Below are 18835 nucleotides of genomic sequence, written 5' to 3'. Positions count from 1 at the left end.
CGCATCTGTGACTATCTCTTTTCCTGGATTTTATACCCTTGTCTTATTTTAGACTCCACTTGTAGCTCTTTCATTTTAATTAATAGAGTAGAGAAAACCTTCGAATCTTTCGGCTAGACAATACGCAAAGAGGAAGTAAGGGTAGATCCTTGAGCCCAGTGAATACGGCCTTCTCATGCTAGCACGAGAGGTATTACTTGACGACTCCGTGCACTTGCGGATTGTGCATCAGCGTTCCACTGGTAGATATTCATGGCCATATCCTCCACCAACTGTCAGGATTCAACCCATTGTTCCTCCTATGGCGGCATCAAGCAATTGCCTTATACGGATTCAACCCATTATAGAAAGTCTGAATAATCATCCATTCAGGAAATCCATTTTGTGGGCACCTCCACAAAAGATCCTTGAAGCGCTCCCATGTCTCAAACAATGATTCTAATTCCATATGCACAAATGACGATATCTTATTTAGAAGCTTTGCCGACTTCCCCGGAGAAAAGTATCTAGAAAGAAAAGCTTCGACCATCTCATTCCAAGTCGTGATGGATGCTTTTGGCAAGGAATGAAGCCACTGCTTGGCTCTTCCTTTGAGAGAAAATGGGAAAACCCTCAATCTGATAGCATCATCTGATATACCGTTAATCTTCAGCATGTCACAAACTTCCAAGAAGTTCTCTATATGGTCTTTTGGGTCCTTATCAGCCAACCCATTGAACTGCATTGACTACTGAATCATTTGGATGAATGCTGGCTTCACCTCAAAGATTGGAGTGATCGCTTCCCCGCAAGTGTACGGGATCGCCAAGTAATACCTCGTGCAAAGACACGAGGATCGTATTCCACGGGGCTAAGGATCTCCTATTACTCCTTCTCGAGCTATTATCTAGCCTAAGATCTTAAGTGATGGATTTTACTCTACTAAATACAAATAAAACTAAACACAAGATTTGCTAGCAAATTAGAGAGAACAAGCAATAAGCAAGCAAGAGAATCAATGAAGTGCAAAGGCCTATGGATGTGGATCCCCTTGAGGGGTTATCATGCAACATGGATGATGATTTAAAGATGCAAGGGTAAATTGGACCATGAGATTCCAAGATTAGAACAACCCCAATTTCTCGGCGATTGAACCCTAATCCCATACGAACATAGATAGGAATTTCTTCCAAATCTACATTCCTACGATTGCATTAAGTACAAGGAAATCTCGCTTAGGAATAAACCTACTCTTCTTCGGATTAAACCTACATGGAGGGCTACCAAACACCCAATTTCTCGGCGTGATGATACAAGTATCCCCTTCTAATCCATTCATGACCTAATACATGCGAGCAAGTCACATCTACATGCATCATTCATAAAAAGAGCTACGGATTTCTCCTTGGTGTAACACTTAGCATGAAAAACAATGGATTAGATCTCAAAACATACCCAAGCATAGAATTAACAAGTAATCATCCAAAAATACATGATAAAACCCCCAAGGTTCACCAACACCCGGTGGCCTTGGGGGTCTAGTGTGTCATCATCTCATAACAAAGCATACAATCAAGCAAAAACATGAAACAAGACATAGTAATGACACTCCCTAGATGAAATGGTGAAGGATGAGGCGAGAATATGCCGAATGACGCTTCCCCCGCCAAAGGAATGCCGAATGACGCTTCCTCTAGCCGCGGTTCTCCTTCCTTCAAGTCGTGATCGATCTCCCCTTTGAATGATGTTGCCTTCTTGCCTTGAGAGCCTTGGACCTTGGGCTTGAATGATCTTCTAGCTTTCTTGCCCTTCTTCTCCTCCCCAAGGTCGCCCAAAATCTCCCAAATGATCTCCCAAAAGTCGGCCAACAAAAAGTCCTTTAATCAGCCCTAAAAGTGAGTATATATACCCCCCGAGGCATACGGGCCGTATAGGGGTCGTATGGGGGTCGTATAGCACTCAGAAACCCTAGATTCGCGTTCCATACGGGGTGCATACGGCCTCCATACGGCCCCGTATACTGGGTAGTATGGAAATCTGGACAGAACACCAAATCAATCCGTCTACATACAGATACGGCCCCTCATACTCGGGTAGTATGGGGGTAGTATGAAATTCCTGCTTTTCTCTTTTTGCCAAAATGATATCTTCTTGTTCTCCATGGCTTCCATATGCCCTACAAAGCAAATAATAGACGATTAAGCTCGAAACGGGCATCAAACCTCACAAAATACATGCAAAGTGCATACGATACATATATGAAAACACCTACATTTAGACACTTATCAAACATCCCCACACTTAAGCGTTGCTTGTCCCCAAGCAAACAACTCATGAAAAACAAAGAGACTGAGAAGTGGCTAAATGCAATACCTCGGCTCAAGCAAATATAAGATTCCAAAAAGCAAAGGATAATGAAACATAGATGTTGAGTTATAGTCATTAAGCATAATAAAAAAATATCCCTGTCTCACCCCTAATATGTATGTGCGTGTAAGTGAATCCTTTATCTCATTTGCCCCTGATCCGGGTCTAGCTCAAGGACTTCAATCAAGACAGACTCTAGATGCTAATCACTCCACATACAAAGAATACTAAGTCTTAAACTACTAAGTGCTACTTCAATGGCCAAGTAAGATCCTTCTAATTCTATAGCTTGAAACTAAATCCTTTTTTTCTTTTCAAAACCTTTGGTAGGTACTCAAAAAGATCACTAGGGTTTTTTTATTTTCAACTCAATATTCAACATCGAGTCCCGACTAACGTAGACCCGCATCAAAAATCATTTTAAAAATCTTTCTAGAGGATGCACATGCTCGGTTAGGCACAAGAGCCACCCAACTACTCGATTACAGTCTACATAGACGCATTCATGCTTCATTAGCGGAGGAATACCGACATAGACTCATTTTTCTTTTTCACTTTCACTCTCACCCTAGATCACATCTTCGTAGTACACTACATGCCACAAAACTCGGATTAGCTCAACAAGACTTAGAAGTTCTTAAGAAAAACATTGAAGGATAGAACTTAGTGTTCTAAGGCCAAGTACTCAAAGTAGTGTGTTAAGCATACAAGAGAGTTAGAGTAGTCACATTGGCTATTCCTGTGGCATCGACAAAAAAATTCAGTGCACAAGACAATACTATGGGGTGAAACAGATTCAATAAAGCATAAAAAAACAAGTAACTCACATCCATCATTAGTCCAAGCTAAAAAGAATCTTACAAGAATGAATAAAGCCATCATTGGTAACACTAGCATGTAAACAATGTTCCTAAAACATGAAATGCACCCATCCCCACACTTAGTGTTGTACATTGCCCTCAATGTACATTAATCATGAAAAAACATGCAAGAAGGGGCAATGCAAATAATAATAGAGGAGGGTGAAAAACAAAACTTCCCCGGTTTATCTTGTGTTCGTCGTGAGGTGCGACTAGACAAAAGGTGTGGTGAGCAATACACGTCTTGTCCGACCTCCATTAAAAACTAGGAAAGCTCACCAAATTCCCTCAATGCCTCTGAGGCAAAAAGGGGGCATCATCATTCCATAAAGATTTTAAAAAATATAACACAAGGGAAAAACTACGGAGTAGTCAACAAAACACAAAGATAAAAATAACATAGAGTTCGACAACACAAGTCGGTAGGGTAGAACCATGCCAACTCAACAAAAATACAACAAAAAAATACAAAAACAAAGCAAACTAAAAGTAAATGCTAGGTGTCCATGCTCATCCTTGTCCTTAGAATTAAGTCTCTCATAACAAAAATAACATCTTGTTCCATGTGGTCACCCCGTGTGGTGTAAATATCACTCCATGGTTTCTTGTTAATTTCTTCATCCCCAAAAATTCCTACAAACCATGAAAAAAACTCAATCAAGCATAGAGGAATCCAATATGATTCAAAATGTAGTGTAAGAGATGAAGAAACAATGAAAAATATGATGTATAGTGTCCATACGGCCGTATGGGGGCCGTATGGTTACTGTTCATTTCGACGGAACCTCCCCAAAAAAACATGAAAAATCGAAAAAAATTTTTTTACATAAATTCAAGGGAGACTTCATCCATAACAATCACACCATCCAAAACCAAGCAAAAATGCTAAAAGAAAACTCCACATAAAAAGCTCCAAGAATGCCCAAGAAATGAAATAAAGATAAAAACTAGGGCATTGAAAAAAAGCATACCGACGTAAATCTTGAGAAAAACAAGCTTTTAAACTCGAGGAAAAACTACTAGATCGACGTCTCAAATGGATGAGGAGAAGATTTAGGAAGAAAAAAATGAGGAGATTTGGCCAAGAAATGAGTGAGAAAGAAGAGAGAAAATCGGTGGAGAAAGAGAGAAAAGAAGAGAATGGAAGAAGGAGAAGAGAGAGAAGAGAGATGAGGGTTAAATGGGCAAGAACTGGGCCATACGGCCCCCATACGGCCAACCCATTGAACTGCATTGACTACTGAATCATTTGGATGAATGCTGGCTTCACCTCAAAGATTGGAGCTGTAATTGGGGGTCGTACAATGCTAGATTGTGTCCCCAGTACTGACGGTGTGGCATAATCAGATAATGTTCACTGTTGTTCATTCTGTTCAGCCATGTTGTCAAATCCTTTAACTTCCACGTCAGCTAGATTGGATGGTTCTTCCACAGGTTCTTTTCCCCTTCTTCTAAGTGTCCATTCAAGTTCGGGATCTCCTTCAATTAATATCGAAGGATTTCCCCTTGTCATAACCTAGAGCTGCACCAAAATAAGAAAACAAATTTAGAATGATGATAGAATAAGAAGGTATGAAATAGAATCGATGAAAGAATGTATAAGTGATAAGTTCTTGTTCGATATGAAGGCGAAGCGTTCATTCCTTATATTGAGCATTACTTTTCTCAGGTTTTTATACTAATATGTGTGTTTTTGTGTTACTTTCGCGTAGGTAGGGTTGTGAGGCCAAGTATGAAGGAAAGAAGCCAATGTGGATTACAATGCACCGATTTTAGAGGAAATCTTGCTAAGGTTCAAACCCGAAGACATAGGTCGATGTGAGATGCTAGAGTGTGTGCCAACCTCCTCGTATTCGAGTTTAGCACATCCATTTGGAGGGGCACAAAGGCAGTCACACTCGAGTATTCCGACTTATGTATATAGAACAAGAGCTCCACCAACTTGCCTATCATTGAATAAGCAAGTGATCCACGACGTGAAAGTGTGCCCGTTTGCATTACTACGATGAAAGTATGGATTCAGGAAGCTATTCAGGCTGGATACTGTAGCAGAGCACTGTAGAAATACGGTAGCAAGTACTGTAGCAGCACCGTTCACAGCCTGCCGGGAAAATAGGAGTTCAGAGAATGCACACGGGCGTGTGGAAATTATCCACGCCCGTGTGGAAATTCCGCACGGGCGCGTGAAGCATCCACGCCGGTGTAGTCGCCCGATTCCAGCCCTATTTAAAACTAAATCAGCCCGGATTTTAGTATTCTTTTCTCCATCTTTTCCCCAACTTGAGAGAGGGCTTCGGCTAGGGTTTTGAGGGATATTGGCCAAGGTTTTGGAGAGGTTCTATGGCTCTGACATCGTCATACCTGAGGAAGAAGGTTGGTAGGGGAGCTTCTGTTGAGGCGTATCCTATACCGGACGAGGGAATCCTTGACGACGAGTAGAGGACTTTCCACAAGACCATCGACACGACTATCGAGGGGGTTTCTATATGGATTCATTGCTTTTACATTGATAAATACTTGAGTAGACATATTTTTATATATGTTTTACATGCATTGAGCATCATTTTTACTAAGGTTTATGTCTCATATTATGTATTTGGTGTTCTTTTATGCATATAGGTTGTGAATGCCTTGAAGAGTAAAATGGAAGCAAAGATGGGCTATAAAGACATAATGTTGGGAGTTCTTGTTCAATTCAAGTACCAAGACACGAGAGGAGTTTATAAACGTGGAGATGTGTGCCAACTTCCAAGAAGATTCAAGTCAATTCACTAGTTGGAAGGGCACAAAGGCAGCCACATCTTCATGTTTCTTCTCTTTGTGAAGATTGCAAGACCTCTCAAAGATACATCGATGAAGAAAAGTTTTATAGCCTACCACATGGACGTTTGCCCGGACATGTAGCCTCAAGAGAAGAGTGATTGGACCGCGTTTTGTGAAAAGTAAGGTAGCAAACTACTGTAGCAGTACTGTATCAAAAATTACTGTTCACGCGGCCGCGTGGAAATTCCACGCGCCCGCGTGGAAATTTCTGCAGCCCACGCGGCCGCGTGGAAAATCCACACGGGCGCGTGAGGGCACGTGACAGGCGCGATCTAAGGCCTATAAATAGCCGTTTTGCCCTATTCTTTCTCATCTTTTGTGCGGCTCTTGAGGGGTTAGACGGCTAGGGTTTGGAGACGAGGTCTTTGCGGCTTTGGAGGCGCTTCATCACCAACTTTGATCGATTCCTCCTCCGTCATAGCATCAAGGAAGCCACCGGTGAACCTAGCTTCGGAGTGGGTCTTTTAAGACGTCGAAGCTCTCCATCAAGGCCATCAGTTCATATATAAGGGGGTTTATTTCTATGGTTTTAATGTACTTTCATTCATTGATGGTGTGTTTTGTATGTTGCTCCATGGACAGCTAAAACTCTAGAGGGTATTTGGGCTTAGTGTTTCTATTTAATCCGAGTTTGGTTAAGTTTTAATCTTGTATTCTCATTGCTTGCTTGTTTAATTAATCCTTGTTGTTGATTAGATTTGCAATGATTTGTTACTTTGATGTGAGAGAGGTCTCCATTACAGTTAGAACTTCAAGGTTAAAGAGTGTTGAGAGGGTGAGTCATGAGATAGTGGAGTGTCCCCTCTCCCTTCCAATTGAGTGTATTCTATCTCCGTTCCTTAAGCTCTATGCAACCATATTTGGTGTGAGGCATGAGATTGAGAGATTTCTCTGTCGGGACGTTGTAGGGGGTTAGGATCCTTCGCCGGGAATTAGGGTTGGATCAATCTTTAGGAATCGGATACACCTCTTGGAATCCCTAGAGTGCTTTGCAGTCATATATGGTGTGAGGTGTTGAGATTGAGCGATTTCTCCACCGGGACCTCGTAGGGGACTAGTATCGGTGATCGGGAGGCCGGATCCGATTATATTTGGATTTCCACGACTTAACTTACTCATCATAGAAACACTTTGCTTATTCAGTACCTAATACCTGAATCCTAGCGGGAGCATTGCCCGAATACCCCACTTTTACTGATTGAGATCTCCATCCATTTTACCCTTGCATATTTGTCTCCGGTATTCATTTCTTCGCACATTAGATCACCACACCTTTCTATTTATCATTAGGTTAGAAAGCAGAGAAGAAGTTAGTACTAGTAGCCCTGTTCCCTGTGGATTCGACTACCCATTCACCGGGGTTATTATTACTTCGACACCCGTGCACTTGCGGTACATACACGCATATTCGGACGTGTCATATATTCTATTTCTTTGATTGTACTTAGCTCCATGTAGAGCTAAACACCTAGTGGGTACTTGGGTATTTGTGAACCCTAGGATGTATTCGTTTCTTTGAATCTCTTTATTATGCTTTCAATAAATTGATGTTGATTGTGTGTTCCAACCTTGAATGCTTGTTTGCATGAACATTTCCCCTAGTGTGACACTAGCATTGAGAGTTCTCGTTGGTAACCTTGTGAGTGAGTAACACACCACGAGCGTTAGACACAACTAGGTTGGAGAGGGTTGAGAGGTTGAGTCTAGAGGTACAGGAGCGTCCCCTTTCCCCTCCGATGTGATAAATTCTACCTCCATTCCTCGAGTTCTTTGCGGCCATAATAGAGTGAATGGTCTAAGGGACGAACTTCCGCCGGGGCTTAGTTGCGCGTGCAACGGAGTGAAGCGTTGAGGTGATCTTAGTATCTAAGGCTTAATCGTGGTTAGGGACCTTCCACCTGGACCAAAGGGTTAGGTCTATAATTATGAAGAGATTTATCACTTGGAATCCCTAGAGCTCATTGCAACTCTATACGAGTGCGAGGTTGAGAGGTTATCTAATCTTTCCTCCGGGATATGTATAGAGTTAGGCATAGTTGACCTTAGATTTGGGACTATGTAATTAATGATTTCCACGACTCACCATTGCATTGATTAGGAAGCATAATAGAGGGTTCTTGCACTTGAAACAATTATCCTAGGCTGAGCATTATCCGAGTACCCCATCTTTATCGATTGCCTTACCCCCTTTCTTTACTTTTGCTCTCTTACTTGTTTTTTTATTGTTGAGAATTGAATCATTGTCACACTTACCATCATTGATCTTTCACATAGCTAAGAATCAAATTAAGTATTTTTATTCCCTATTCCCTGTGGATTCGATACCCGCTCACCCAGGATTATTACTTCAATAAACCCGTGCACTTGGGGGATATACGCAAGGGGATCTTGTCAAGTTTTTGGCGTAGTTGCCGGGGAATAGGCATTTAGAGATAATTTGCACTTAGTTTTCTTAGGTATTTCACTATACATTCTATTTCATATCTTCTTATTCTATCATCGTTCTGATTTCTTTTCCTTTCTTTTTTTTTTGGTTGCAGCTTCAGGTTATGACCCGAGGGAATCCCTCAATATTGATTGAAGGAGATCCCGAGCTTGAACGTATACTCAGAAGAAAAGGGAAAGAGCCTGTGCAAGAACAGTCTAATCTAGCTGATTTGGAAGCAGAAGAATCTGAAAACATGGCAGAACAGAATGAGTAATAGCGAACATTATCTGATTATGCCAAACCTTCAGTGTTAGGGACACAATTGAGTGTTGTGCGTCCCTCGATTACAGCTCAGAACTTTGAGTTGAAGCCGACATTCATCCACATGTTGCAATAGTCTGCACAATTCAATGGTTTGGCCGATGAGGATCCAAACAGTCACATAGAGACCTTTCTCGAGGTGTGTGATATGCTGAAGATAAATGGGGTGATGGATGATGCCATCAAATTGAGAGCCTTCCCATTTTCCCTAAAGGGGAGAGCGAAGCAGTGGCTACACTCGTTACCTAGAGCGTCAATTACCACGTCAGAGGAGATGGTAGAAGCTTTTCTAGTTCGTTATTTCCCTCCCGTAAAATCAGCAAAGCTTAGGAACGAGATCTCATCCTTTGTTCAGTTAGAATTGGAGTCTCTATTCGAGACATGGGAAAGGTTCAAGGAGCTCCTGAGAAAGTCCCCACAACACGGATTCCTGGAGTGGATGATTGTTCAAACCTTTTACAATGGTTTGGACCCGAGTACAAGGCAACTCTTGGATGCGGCAGTAGGAGGTACCTTAGGTAGCAAGACCCCCGATGAGGCTCGTCAGTTGATTGAAGAAATGGGGTTAAACAGCTACCAATGGAATGCTAGGAAGAAGAAAAAGGTGGCTGGTCTCCATGAGATAGATGCGGTAACTTCATTGGCGGCCCAAGTGGAAAATTTGAGTAAGAAGTTAGATCTTCTAACTTCAAATAGAGTGGTGGCTGTGGCTAATTGCACTGGGTGTGGTGGAGGACATGCTTTCTCCAATTGCCCGATCTCTATTGGTTTGTTTCTTCGGTGGAGAATGTTGATTTTGTAGGTAATGGCATGAGACATCAAGGAAACCCATATAGCAATACCTACAATCCAGGTTGGAAGAATCATCCCAATTTCTCATGGAGTAATCAAGGTCCACAAAAGGCCATGGGGCCACCGGGTTTCCAACAACAACAACAAGCCCCTCAGGTGGAAAACAGAGTCTCAGGTTTGGAAACCCGAATGACTGACCTAGAGAAACACTTGGCTAGATTTGTGCAATCTGCAAATACTAGATTTGAATCAGTTGAGGCTACACTTCGCAACCACACCGCCTTTTTGCATAACTATGAAAATCAGGTGGGGCAAATTGCGAAGTCTCTCTCTGAAAGGCCACAAGGAAGCTTGTCGAGCAATACAGAGACCAACCCTAGAGAGCATGTGAAGGTGATCACTTTGAGAAGTGGTCGTGAGGTTGAAGGTAGGCTTCCGAGTGAGAAGCCAAAAGAACACGCACCCGAGGTTATAGAGGTAGAAGAGGGAACAAGCAAAGAGAAAGAGGTGGTACCCCCACCTTTCAAGCCAAGAATCACTTATCCCTCTAGATTGAAAAATGACCAAGGGGATGAATAGTACAAGAAGTTCCTGAGTTTGTTCAAGCAACTCCACATTAATATTCCTTTTGTTGAGGCATTGGCCCAAATGCCTAAGTATGAGAAGTTCTTGAAAGACTTGTTGACCAACAAAGGGAAGTTGGAGGAGAGTGCTTCGGTGATTTTAGATGCTTCATGCTCGGCGGCATTACAAAATAACATGCCGAACAAGAAGAAAGACCCAGGAAGCTTCATCATTCCGTGTAATATTGGCAATCTAGGTGAAGAAATAGCATTGGCGGACTCAGGGGCAAGTATCAACGTCATGCCATACACCTTCTTTCAAAAGCTAGGCTTGGGCGAGCCTAGGCCTACTCGGATGACTTTGCAACTAGCGGACCGAATAGTGCGACATCCAAGAGGAATCATTGAAGACGTACTTGTGAAGGTTTACAAGTACATTTTTCCGGTTGACTTTGTAGTGCTAGACGTTGATGAGGATGTGGATGTACCCTTGATACTTGGGAGACCGTTCTTGCGGACTTTCAAAGTATTGATTGATATGGATGGTGGAGAGCTCACATTGTGAGAGCTTGAGATGACAAGCTTACATACCGCCTTGCTGAGGCCTTGCGGCATTCTCTCGATTTCGATGATACTTTATATTTTTTAGACACTACTGATGAGATTATTGATTAATACATACAGGAAATGTTCAATCCAGATCCATATAAAGGTTTGTTCGATGACAAGATCCCCTTGCGTATATCCCGCAAGTGCACGAGTTTGTCGAAGTAATAATCCCGGGTGAGCGGGTATCGAATCCACAGGGAGTAGGGAGTAAAGACACTTAATTCGATTCTTAGTTATGTGGAATATCAACAATGATAAGTCTGACAATGATTCAATTCTCAACAATTAAAAGCAACAAGTAAGAGAGCAAAAGTATGGAGGAGGTAAGGCAATCGATAAAGATGGGGTACTCGGATGATGCTTCACCTAGGATAATCGCTTCAAGTGCAAGAACTCTCTATTATGCTTCCTAATCAATGCAATGGTGAGTCATGGAAATCCTTATATACATAGTCCCACATCTAAAGTCAACTATGCCTAACTCTATTAATGTCCCGGAGAAGAGATTAAAAAATCTTTCAACGTCGCACTCGAATAAAGTTGCAATGAGCTCTAGGGATTCCAGGTGATAAATCTCTTCCTAATTATAGACCTAACCCTTTGGTCCAGGCAGAAAGTCCCTAACCACAATTAAGCCCTAGATACTAAGATATCCTCAACGCTTCACTCCGTTGCACGCGCAACTAAGCCACAGCGGAGATTCATCCCTTAGACCATTGACTATATTATGGCCACAAAGAACTCAAGGAACGTAGGTAGAATCTATCACGTCGGAAGGGAAAAGGAACGCTACTGTACCTATCAACTCACCCTCTCAACCCTCTCCAACCTAGCTTTGTCTAACGCTCGTGGTGTGTCACTCACTCACAAGGTTACCAACAAGAACTCTCAACCCTAGTGTCACTCTAGGGGAAATGTTCATACAATCAAGCATTTAAGGTTGGAACTCACAATAAACATCAATTTATTGAAAGGATAATAAAGAAGTTCAAAGAAACAAATACATCCCAAGGTTCACAATCACCCAAGTACCCACTAAGGGTTTAGCTCTCCATGGAGCTAAGTACAATCAAAGAAATCGAATGTAAAAGCAATGAATCCATAAAGAAACCCCATCGATGGTTGTGTCGATGGTCTTGTGGAGAGTCCTCTACTCGTCATAAGGGATCCTTTGTCCGGCCTAGGATACACCTCGCCGGATCGATGCCGACGAAAGCTCTCCCAATAACCTTTTTCCAAATGGCGCGGGATGTCCGAGCCGTAGAACCTCTCCAAAAACCTAGCCAATACCCCTCAAAACGCTAGCCGAAGCCCTCTCGCAAGTTGGGGAAAAGATGGAGAAAAAAATAGCTAAATCGGGGCTGAATCGGCTTTAAATACTGCTGGAATCGGGCGACTCCACGGGCATATACGGTACACGCGCCCGTGCGGAATTTCCACACGGCCGTGGATAATTTCCACACGCCCGTGTGGATTCTCTGTTTCTTTGATTTCTCAGTCGGCTGTGAACAGTGCTGCTACAGTGCTCTGCTACTGTCTTCGACCTGAATAACTTCCCAATTCCATATTTTCATTGGGGTAACGCAAACGGGCACACGTTTACGTCGTGAATCACTTGCTTCTTCAATGATATACATGTTGGTGGAGCTCTCGTTCTTATGTGCATAAATCGGAATGCTCGAGTGTGACTGCCTTTGTGCCCCTCCAAATGGATGTGCTCACTCGAATGCTAAGAGGTTGGCACACACTCTAGCATCTCACACCTGACCTATGTTTTCCCGTTTGAACCATAGAGAGATTTCCTCCAAAATAGGTGCATTATGATCCACATTGGCCTATTTCCTTCATACTCGGCCTCAGAACCCTACCTGCATAAAAGTAACATAAAAACACACATATTATTGTAAAAACCTGAGAAAAGTAATGCTCAACATAAGGAATGAACACTTCGCATTCATATCACACAAGCACTTATCATTCGACCAAGAGGAGGGCAATGAAGAAGTAATGATGCTTGGATCGACGGAAGAAGTACCATCTACCCCGGGGATCTTGAAGAAAGTGCTCCGGAAAATGAAGAGGACTAGGAGACACCATCGGAAACACTCCAAGTCTGTTAGAGACATACGTGAACTGAAGAAGTTGGACGTATCATTCTTAGGTAGTCCAAAGCCCGATAATACACCCTCTACTCTCAAGAGACTTTGCACATCATGCTTTCAAGCCATGGGTAAGAGGGCAACTTTCATTCATGAACCCCCGTGAGGTAAGACAAGGTACGGCAAGCTTAATGACATAAAACAAGCGCTTCTTGGGAGGCAACCCAAGTATTTACTGTTTTCTTATTTTTAGTTAGGTTGTTTGCATTAATAATTTGTTAAGTGTTGGTGTCTTAATTTCTTAGATGCTTGTGCTGAGATTTCCTTGTGAACTTTGAATTTTAATCGTGTGTTTTCATGTGGAATTGGCGAAGTTTGGTCGTCTGAGCTCTATTTCATGTTTTTCACTGGTAAAATTTACATAATAGAGCAGGATCTGAGTGTGTAAACATGTTCAGAAATTTTCTACAGAGCCTGTAGTTTTTCTAAGGCATCCAGTGAAGACACACGGGCGTGTGAAATTTCCGCACGCCCGTGGATTTGTATTGCAAGCTCATTGAGAGAAGGTACAGGGGCGTGCGGTGGCCCCTGTGAATGACCATACAATTACCACACGCCTGTGGATAATTTCCGCACGGGCGTGGGAATTCCTGCAGAGTTTGGCGAATTTTCCCGAGAGCACACAGGGGCGTGGACTCGCCCCTCTGGGCGACCTTGTGAACCACGCACGGGCGTGGGTAATTTCCACACACCCGTGCGAAACTCTGCAGAGGAGTTCTCTCCATCCCGAGAAAACACAGGGGCGTGCGGCTGCCCCTGTGAGTTGGACATGTGAATGTCCACGCCCGTGCAGAATTTCCACACGGGCGTGTATAACACTTGGTATTTTTCTCGAATGTCTAGAGAAGACACAGTGGCATGCGGCTGCTCCTGTGGGTCGGGCGCACGGGGTGGGTATTTTCCGCACGCCCGTGGGAAATCGTTCAGAGACAGTGAGAGTTTTTCCCGAGAGCGCCCAGGGGCATGCATCTGCCCCTGTGAAGCTCTCCTGTGGGGCCCACGGGCGTGGGTAATTTCCACATGCCCGTGTTAATGCACAGAATTCCAAGAGATGCCATTTTTTCTTTAAAAACCTTTTGAATTGTCTCATCCCTTATCTCCAGTCGCCTGAAAACCACCTCTGATCATCTTCTCGACCGATCATCGTTGTTTTTGGAGGATGTTTCGTCGTATATCGTGCCGATTCTCAGAATTTTTGCATTTATTTCATCGATAACCTTTTATCCTCTTTCCTTCGCCAATTATTGTTTTTCATACACTAAATATCTCATTGTGAATTTTCATTTTTACAATGCATGGTGTATGTTTAGAAAGCATCTGGACGCGGTTCTAAGTTGAATTTTTTAGAGTTGTTGTGCACCCATGCGGGACCTTCACGCCGTGCAGATCCACACGGGTGTGGTTAATTTCCACAAGCCCGTGTGGAATTCTGTAGCATATTACTTTTGAGCTTCTTTGATTGTTTTCTTCTTTTGTACGACAGATATGGCACCTCGCATGAAGAAGAACAAAGTTAAGCATCTCAGAGTCACCCCAACTAAGCCACTACACTTGGATTTTTAAAATCCTGTGCATAAGACTCGATTTGAGAGATTTCAGCACTCGGTTTTGGTAAGACTTGTTTCGCGGATTTACAAGTGCTGAGAGATATTCAGCGGGGTGAGTAGATGGCTAATGTAATTGATGAGATGCTAGCAGTAGGAAGCTGGAGGAGGCTACTGACGATAAGTGAGCCAGCTTACCGCACATTGACGCTTGAGGTTTTAGGGTCTTTTGAGTTTCGGTTAATGCATGGGAGATTTGACATTACGGATGCTATACAGTTTCAGACATTCGGACATCCATTTTGCATGAGTGTCACTGAGTTTTCGATTTGGACGGGCCTGTACGATATCGCTTATACAGGTACAGTGGAGTATGGACGATTACCGGCGGATTTTTCGGTATCAGTGACTCCACATTATGCGTATAGGATTCTGTGTAGACATGGGGAGAATGAACCGGGGTTGTCGAAGGCTACTAGCCTATCCCAGTCGAGCTACAGGTATTTACACGCAGTTATCAGCAGGTCTGTGTCAGGTCGAGTCGATAACACATCTGCTCTGACCAAGCAGGATCTTCTCTTTTTATACTCCATGGCCCGCAATGTACCGATTCACTTAGAGTGCATATTAGCAGATATTCTGAGGTACCAGGGTCAGTCTTTGAGAGTGGGTTTATTATTTGCTGGCCCCTACATTACCAGTCTCATTTTGGGAATGGGTTTGGGGGATGCTTTACGTGGTGCTGAGAAGATAGTTGTGCGTACCCCTCTTGCGCTTGATACGATCAGGATGATGGGGTTGGTACGGAGATGTGGGCCAAGGGTCTATATTCTTGCTACAGCTACCCCAGAGACCGCCAGGAGCGAAGGAGTTACTGCAGAGGGTTCCCCGCAGATTCCCAGACCTACCTCAGTACAGGGTCCTCGAGCTTATGACCGTATTGAGAGGCTTGAGAGCGTTGTGAGAGAGATTCAGACCGAGATGGCGGAGCTCCGCGCTATACAATCAGCTCAGTATACAGATCTTATGGCCCGGTTCGACTTTCTATGAGATCTACTGAGATTCAGACCCTCAGTTCCTCCGGCATCCTCATCCCCTACCCCGGCACTGGTGGACCCACCATGTGCATCTTCACCAGCATACACTTTAGTTTTTTTTTCTTTTATGCATTTTATTTTAGACTTGTTCACTCAGAAAGGGTTCTCCTTCTGAGTCTATTTTCATTTTGCATCTTGAGTTGTATTCATTATCTATCTTTTATATGTACTTGAGATATTTTGTTTTTATGGAGCTTCACTGAACCCCCTCGTGTATGTGTGCAGATGGTCTTGTCTTCTTGGGAATTGAGACTTAGTCATGGGCACGCCCAAGGTGCTTAGGCACTTAGCCGTGTGAGCTTCACAACCCGTCGGAACACTACCCCCATGGAATTAGCTTCATCAAACGCAACACTAGGAGTCAGGGGAGAATTGTTTTGATTGCTTCTCCCACATTTGCTTCTAAACGATATATATTTTGAGTGAGCTTGCATGTGTACATTGGGGACAATGTACAACTTAAGTGTGGGGGGGAGTTTCATAGAGCACACATTCTTTTCTATTGTTCTTGATTGATATATGCTCACATAGCCAATGGCGGTTCACCTTAGTTGCGAGGATTGTATTCTTGAGTTTAAGAGAATTTCTAACATTGAATGTTTTCATGCTCTAGTTCTTGCTTGAATTTCTAGGAATTTTTGCCTGATTTATACTTAGTGCACTACTCACTCTTTAACTCTTTTGGAAACTCATGTTCGATTTTAAAGGGCATAGTTATAGTTGTTTCTTGTGTTAAATTCTAAAAAAAAAAAGAGTTTTATTGTTCATTTGTGCTTGTTGGGTGGAAAGAGCTACCACCTATGAAGTATGAAGCTATTCTCATAAGTCGGATACTAGCTATGCCTTAATAAGAGAAAGAGCTATCTCATAGGATGAGTGAAAGCTACCGCTCCGGTAGAAAGAGCTACCACCTCGAAAGTGTGAAAGCCACCTTAGCGGCCGCTTTGGAGAGGGCTACCTTAGAGGATGTGTGAAGCTACTACCATCTTTGAAATTGCTGTCACCATTGTAGATAAATAAGTTCCTTGTACTTAGAACTTTGAGGAGTATACTTTGGGTTGACTTGAGTGAGTTCACACACGTACACGATTTCGGGTTTTGTTTCCTTTTTTATTCAAATTTTTAGCTGGAGCATTGATTTTTTGTATTTAGTGTTGAAATTTCCCTCACTTGTAGAATGCTCTCTTTGTATATTTTGGTGAACCTAAGGCCAATCACTTTCAATATTTTCTTCATTTATGCACATAACGTTTTAATTTTTGCTTGAGGACAAGCAAAAGCTTAAGTGTTGGGGAGTTTGATAAGTGTTTGTGCGATATGAATGCGAAGCGTTCATTCCTTATGTTGAGCATTACTTTTCTTAGGTTTTTACACTAATATGTGTATTTTTATGTTACTTTCGTGCAGGTAGGGTTGTGAGCCCAAGTATGAAGGAAAGAAGCCAATGTGGATTACAATGCACCGATTTTGGAGGAAATCTTGCTAAGGTTCAAACCCGAAGACATAGGTCGATGTGAAATGCTAGAGTGTGTGCCAACCTCCTCGTATTCGAGTTTGAAACATCCATTTGGAGGGGCACAAAGGCAGTCACACTCGAGCATTCCGACTTATGCACATAGAACAAGAGCTTCACCAACGTGCCTATCATTGAAGATGCAAGTGATCCACGACATGAATGTGTGCCCGTTTGCGTTACTCCGATGAAAGTATGGATTCGGGAAGCTATTCAGGCGGTTACTGTAGCAGAGTATTGTAGAAATCCGACAGCAAGCATTGTAGTAGCACTGTTCATAGCCGGCCCAGAAAATAGGACTTCAGAGAATCCACACGGGCGTGTGGAAATTATCCACGCTCGTGTGGAAATTCCGCACGGGCGCGTGAAGCATCAACGCCCGTGTACTCGCCCGATTCCAGCCCTATTTAAAGCCGAATAAGCTCTGATTTTAATATTCTTTTCTCCATCTTTTCCCCAACTTGAGAGAGGGCTTCGGCTAGGGTTTTGATGGGTATTGGCCAAGGTTTTGGAAAGGTTCTACGTCTCTGACATCATCATTCCTGAGGAAGAAAGTTGGTAGGGGAGCTTCCGTCTAGGCGTATCCTATACCGGACGAGGGAATCCTTGGACGACGAGTAGAGGACTTTCCGCAAGACCATCGACATGACTATCGAGGGGGTTTCTTTATAGATTCATTACTTTTACATTCTATTTCTTTGATTGTACTTAACTCCATTGAGAGCTAAACCCCTAGTGGGTACTTGGGTATTTGTGAACCCTAGGATGTATTCGTTTCTTTGAATCTCTTTATCATGCTTTCAATAAATTAATGTTGATTATGAGTTCCAACCTTGAATGCTTGTTTGTATGAACATTTCCCCTAGAGTGACACTAGGGTTGAGAGTTCTCGTTGGTAACCTTGTGAGTGACTGACACACCACGAGCGTTAGACACAGCTAGGTTGGAGAGGGTTGAGAGGTTGAGTCGAGAGGTACAGGAGCGTCCCTTTCCCCTCCGACGTGATAGATTCTACCTCCGTTCCTCGAGTTCTTTGCGGCCATAACAGAGTGAATGGTCTAAGGGATGAACTTCCGCTGGGGCTTAGTTGCGCGTGCAACTGAGTGAAGTGTTGAGGTGATCTTAATATCTAAGGCTTAATCGTGGTTAGGGACCTTCCACCTGGACCAAAAGGTTAGATCTATAATTAGGAAGAGATTTATCACTTGGAATCCCTAAAGCTCATTGCAACTCTATACGAGTGCAAGGTTGAGAGGTTATCTAATCTCTCCTCTGGGACATGTATAGAGTTAGGCATAGTTAACCTTAGATTTGGGACTATGTAATTAAGGATTTCCACGACTCACCATTGCATTGATTAGGAAGCATAATAGAGGGTTCTTGCACTTGAAACAATTATCCTAGGCGGAGCATTATTCGAGTACCCCATCTTTATCGATTGTCTTACCCCCTTTCTTTACTTTTGCTCTCTTACTTGTTGTTTTTATTGTTGAGAATTTAATTAAGTATTTTTATTCCCTATTCCCTGTGGGTTCGATACCCGCTCACCCGGGATTATTAGTTCGACAAACCCGTGCACTTGCGGGATATACGCAAGGGGATCTTGTCAATAAGATAACAAAGTGCAAAGTATCTCTAAACGATAACTCCCCGGCAACGGCGCCAAAAACTTGACAACACCCCTTGCGTGTTACCCGTAAGTGCACGGGTTTGTCGAGTAATAAATTCCCAAGTAAGTGGGGTATCGTATCCACATGGAGTATGGAGTAAAAATACTAAA

General features: G+C 42.9%; 2 non-coding genes across 2 annotated transcripts; one reads left to right on the top strand and one right to left on the bottom strand.

Moving 5' to 3' along the window:
* Nucleotides 1-374: 374 nt before the first annotated feature.
* LOC120272876 lies at nucleotides 375-481 on the top strand. The gene has a single exon (XR_005540409.1). It is a non-coding gene; the product is annotated as a small nucleolar RNA R71 (small nucleolar RNA).
* Nucleotides 482-9100: 8619 nt separating this feature from the next.
* LOC120272791 lies at nucleotides 9101-9207 on the bottom strand. Its single transcript, XR_005540327.1, has one exon. It is a non-coding gene; the product is annotated as a small nucleolar RNA R71 (small nucleolar RNA).
* Between the last annotated feature and the right edge of the window lie 9628 nt (nucleotides 9208-18835).

Source organism: Dioscorea cayenensis, chromosome 11 (assembly GCF_009730915.1).
Source record: "Dioscorea cayenensis subsp. rotundata cultivar TDr96_F1 chromosome 11, TDr96_F1_v2_PseudoChromosome.rev07_lg8_w22 25.fasta, whole genome shotgun sequence".
NCBI lineage: Eukaryota > Viridiplantae > Streptophyta > Magnoliopsida > Dioscoreales > Dioscoreaceae > Dioscorea > Dioscorea cayenensis.
The sequence above is the reverse complement of the archived record's forward strand: the minus strand, read 5'-3'. Positions and strand labels throughout refer to the sequence as shown.